This window comes from Dipodomys merriami, unplaced genomic scaffold, assembly GCF_024711535.1.
Source record: "Dipodomys merriami isolate MVZ:Mamm:240054 unplaced genomic scaffold, mDipMer1.0.p SCAF_2747, whole genome shotgun sequence".
NCBI classification, from domain to species: domain Eukaryota; kingdom Metazoa; phylum Chordata; class Mammalia; order Rodentia; family Heteromyidae; genus Dipodomys; species Dipodomys merriami.
In genome coordinates this window covers 1,536-6,021 of record NW_027204212.1, presented here as the reverse complement: position 1 = coordinate 6,021, position 4,486 = coordinate 1,536, and the positions used below count along the sequence as shown (strand labels likewise).

Sequence of the window (4,486 nt, the reverse complement as noted above, 5' to 3'; positions counted from 1 at the left end):
CAGGCTCGGCTTGCTGGCAGAGGCTGCGGTCCGTGCGTTGGTGCGAGCGTGCTCCGATGCAGTTGTGCGCGAGCAGGCAGGCAGGCAGGCGCAGCAGGTGTGTGTGAGGCGAGAGCCGCAGGCAGAGGCAGAGGCAGAGGCTGGCGAGAGTGTGGAGAGCGGAGGCTGCAGAGGCGGCGAGCAGCATTTGGGGCTGCGCGCAGCGGCAGCAGGCGTCTACGGCCATACCACCCTGAACGCGCCCGATCTCGTCTGATCTCGGAAGCTAAGCAGGGTCGGGCCTGGTTAGTACTTGGATGGGAGACCGCCTGGGAATACCGGGTGCTGTAGGCTTTTGCCTCCACCCGGCCCGGGGGCCCGCCCCGCCCTTCCACCTCTCCACGCCCACCCCAGGCCTACTGCCTCCTCCGCCCCCCTCCACACCCCTGCCCTCTTCTTTCCTCCAAGCCAGCCCACCTTAGTCGGCTTCTTCACAACCCCAGCCCGCACCGCTCAGCCTGCCTTCTCCACACTTTCTCCACACATGCTCACACACCTTCCTGCCACGCTGACTCCCTCACAGTCACAATCACCTGCTCCACACACACTCAACCCCTAGCTCCACCGTGCTCACAGCCCTGCCTAGGGAGCCCCTGCCCACCCCACACACTCTGACCACACCGCAGGCCCGTGCCACACCCTGCACTTCCGCACGGGGGCGCACTCACACCCACCCCCCCTCCCCCGCCCCCCCCCCCCTCCACCGCTCTTGCCTAGCTCACTGGTTTCTCGCTTCTGGCTGCAATCACATCTAGCCTGTGGCCAGCAGCTCCCCGACCGGACCCGTACCCGTACCCGCCCATCACTCAGACACTCCACCCGCCCCTCTACTGCCTGGCATGACTTCCGGTGGGTACCTGAGGGACTTCTTTGTGGCTTTGCCCAACCTTCTCTATGTGTGATGCCTACTCCTTGAATAGAAGAATTGCAATCACTGAAATGAGGCTTGGCTCAAGTGTTCCAAGAAAGCCTTTCCTGCCTGCCTGCCTGCCTGCCTGCCTGCCTGCCTGAAGAACCTGAGCTTCAATGCCAGGACATACTAGCCAAGAGAAGGAGGGACACAGAGAAACATAGAGCACACTCCAGCCATTCGCTTGACTAGAAAGCTGAGGCTCCTGCTATGCCTGCCATCTTGCTAAGCCCGAGCACCAGCCCCCAGGGGGAGTCTCTGCTGTCAGCACATCCAGCAGGCAGACTAGACGGAGAGATTCCAGAGCCTCGGTGGGTGCCTACACACCTGCAGTGGGGAGGAAGGAGGGCTGGGACACAGTGTCTCCCCTGGGAAGCACATACTGCAAAGTGGGATCCCATTTTGCAGGGTGAGAGGTGCGGGCTGCTGTTGCGAAGAGGAACCCCCACTGGTTTGGGATCCTTGGGGGAAGGAGCCCAACGAGCCTGCAGATACACACCGTCTTCCCAACACACACCCTAGGAAGCACAAGGGAGATGGCTTGGAAGCTGTTGGAGTTGCCGCCTTGAGAAGACACGAGGTGAAGAAGAAGCCTGGCAGTCAGAAGAAGCAGTTGGCCACCAGGGCTGGAATGCTCAGTCCCTGCAACGAAGTCGGGTCAGGGGTGGGAGGGTTGGCCTGGGAGGTGGGCTGTGCTCAGAAGGACAGAGGCCCAGGGGGCCTTGTGCGGCCACCTCCAATGTATGCAAGCCAGCCCCACCCTGTGGGATCTAGTGAAGCCTGGAATTAAGTTGGGTGCAGGCACACAGAGAGAGAGAGAGAGAGAGAGAAAGAGAGAGAGAGAGAGAGAGGGGGGGGGAAACACACACACACAGAAGGGGGATGGGAGAGAGAGTGGGATGCGAGAGAGAGAGAGAGAGAGAGAGAGAGAGAGAGAGAGAGAGAGAGAGAGAGAGAGAGAGAAAGACAGAGAGATCACTAGCAAGCAATTGGTTTAGGGAGAGAATCACCCCTCCCTTGGCGCAAACACAGAGTCACAGTGGTTTCAGGAGGCTGGCAAGGCTGGATTGGATGGACAGAAAAAGGACAAGGCACCAGCCTCACGCTCGTGCTTTCCCACACTGGGGACCTCCCATTCCATGTACCGTCCAAGGGAGTCCTGTCCTCCCTCGTTTTCCTTGCAGGGTTGGGGCCCTGGTGGGATCTAGAGACCTGCTGTGCAGGTCTTGATCAGAGGTCGGGCTGAAGGGTCCAATTAGGTGTTAGGGCGGGGGTTCGGTTGGGCTTTACCTTTTGGCTGTGAATTGGGGTCAGCATTGGCCTCAGGCTTGGGTTAGGTGAGGGTTAGGGAAGAGGTAGGGGACAGGGGTCAGGTGCGACTTCAGTATGGAAGATGGGGTTAGGGTGAGACTTGGGATAGGTTTGAGCTTAGGTGTAGACCTACTCCATGGGGTTGAGGGTTTGGGTGAGGGTTCCTGGTGGGGTGAGGAATGGGCCTGTCCTGAGGACAGTTGTGGACCAGGTTTCTGGGTTAGGTGGTTGTGCACCGGCACTAGAGAGGTGACTTGCACGATGCTCTGCAAAGCCCAGGCCTCTGCTCAGTGCACGGCCGGTGAGGGCAAAGCGAGGTGAGGGAGGGAGGCAAGCGCAGTGAGATGCAAAGCATCGGGAAGCAGGCAAATGCACAGGCATGCACGGAGAGATGGAAGCGGTCCCTTAGTAGCCTGGCGGCCGGAGAAGACAGGTGGGGAGCCTTGCAAGTGCACTTGCCTTAAGCGCTTGAATGTGCGTGGCTGACGCAGGCAGGGTGCGGGGTAGGATGGCAGGGCAGTGAGTCGCTGGGAAATCGGCCCGGTCTCCTTGTGGGCATTAGTGCGTGTGTGGGGAAGGTTGGGTGTCAGGGGGGAGAGAGCGGTTGGCGGCGAGAGCAGCAGGCTCGGCTTGCTGGCAGAGGCTGCGGTCCGTGCGTTGGTGCGAGCGTGCTCCGATGCAGTTGTGCGCGAGCAGGCAGGCAGGCAGGCGCAGCAGGTGTGTGTGAGGCGAGAGCCGCAGGCAGAGGCAGAGGCAGAGGCTGGCGAGAGTGTGGAGAGCGGAGGCTGCAGAGGCGGCGAGCAGCATTTGGGGCTGCGCGCAGCGGCAGCAGGCGTCTACGGCCATACCACCCTGAACGCGCCCGATCTCGTCTGATCTCGGAAGCTAAGCAGGGTCGGGCCTGGTTAGTACTTGGATGGGAGACCGCCTGGGAATACCGGGTGCTGTAGGCTTTTGCCTCCACCCGGCCCGGGGGCCCGCCCCGCCCTTCCACCTCTCCACGCCCACCCCAGGCCTACTGCCTCCTCCGCCCCCCTCCACACCCCTGCCCTCTTCTTTCCTCCAAGCCAGCCCACCTTAGTCGGCTTCTTCACAACCCCAGCCCGCACCGCTCAGCCTGCCTTCTCCACACTTTCTCCACACATGCTCACACACCTTCCTGCCACGCTGACTCCCTCACAGTCACAATCACCTGCTCCACACACACTCAACCCCTAGCTCCACCGTGCTCACAGCCCTGCCTAGGGAGCCCCTGCCCACCCCACACACTCTGACCACACCGCAGGCCCGTGCCACACCCTGCACTTCCGCACGGGGGCGCACTCACACCCACCCCCCTCCCCCGCCCCCCCCCCCCTCCACCGCTCTTGCCTAGCTCACTGGTTTCTCGCTTCTGGCTGCAATCACATCTAGCCTGTGGCCAGCAGCTCCCCGACCGGACCCGTACCCGTACCCGCCCATCACTCAGACACTCCACCCGCCCCTCTACTGCCTGGCATGACTTCCGGTGGGTACCTGAGGGACTTCTTTGTGGCTTTGCCCAACCTTCTCTATGTGTGATGCCTACTCCTTGAATAGAAGAATTGCAATCACTGAAATGAGGCTTGGCTCAAGTGTTCCAAGAAAGCCTTTCCTGCCTGCCTGCCTGCCTGCCTGCCTGCCTGCCTGAAGAACCTGAGCTTCAATGCCAGGACATACTAGCCAAGAGAAGGAGGGACACAGAGAAACATAGAGCACACTCCAGCCATTCGCTTGACTAGAAAGCTGAGGCTCCTGCTATGCCTGCCATCTTGCTAAGCCCGAGCACCAGCCCCCAGGGGGAGTCTCTGCTGTCAGCACATCCAGCAGGCAGACTAGACGGAGAGATTCCAGAGCCTCGGTGGGTGCCTACACACCTTGCAGTGGGGAGGAAGGAGGGCTGGGACACAGTGTCCTCCCCTGGGAAAGCACATACTGCAAAGTGGGATCCCATTTTGCAGGGTGAGAGGTGCGGGCTGCTGTTGCGAAGAGGAACCCCCACTGGTTTGGGATCCTTGGGGGAAGGAGCCCAACGAGCCTGCAGATACACACCGTCTTCACCAACACACACCCTAGGAAGCACAAGGGAGATGGCTTGGAAGCTGTTGGAGTTGCCGCCTTGAGAAGACACGAGGTGAAGAAGAAGCCTGGCAGTCAGAAGAAGCAGTTGGCCACCAGGGCTGGAATGCTCAGTCCCTGCAACGAAGT

The 4,486-nt window shown here is 60.9% G+C and overlaps 2 non-coding genes across 2 annotated transcripts; both read left to right on the top strand.

Moving 5' to 3' along the window:
• The first annotated feature begins 214 nt into the window (after nucleotides 1-214).
• On the top strand, nucleotides 215-333 carry LOC138837729 (5S ribosomal RNA). Its single transcript, XR_011375434.1, has one exon. It is a non-coding gene; the product is annotated as a 5S ribosomal RNA (ribosomal RNA).
• A 2,761-nt stretch (nucleotides 334-3,094) lies between these two features.
• On the top strand, nucleotides 3,095-3,213 carry LOC138837720 (5S ribosomal RNA). Its single transcript, XR_011375426.1, has one exon. It is a non-coding gene; the product is annotated as a 5S ribosomal RNA (ribosomal RNA).
• The last annotated feature ends 1,273 nt before the right edge of the window (nucleotides 3,214-4,486 follow it).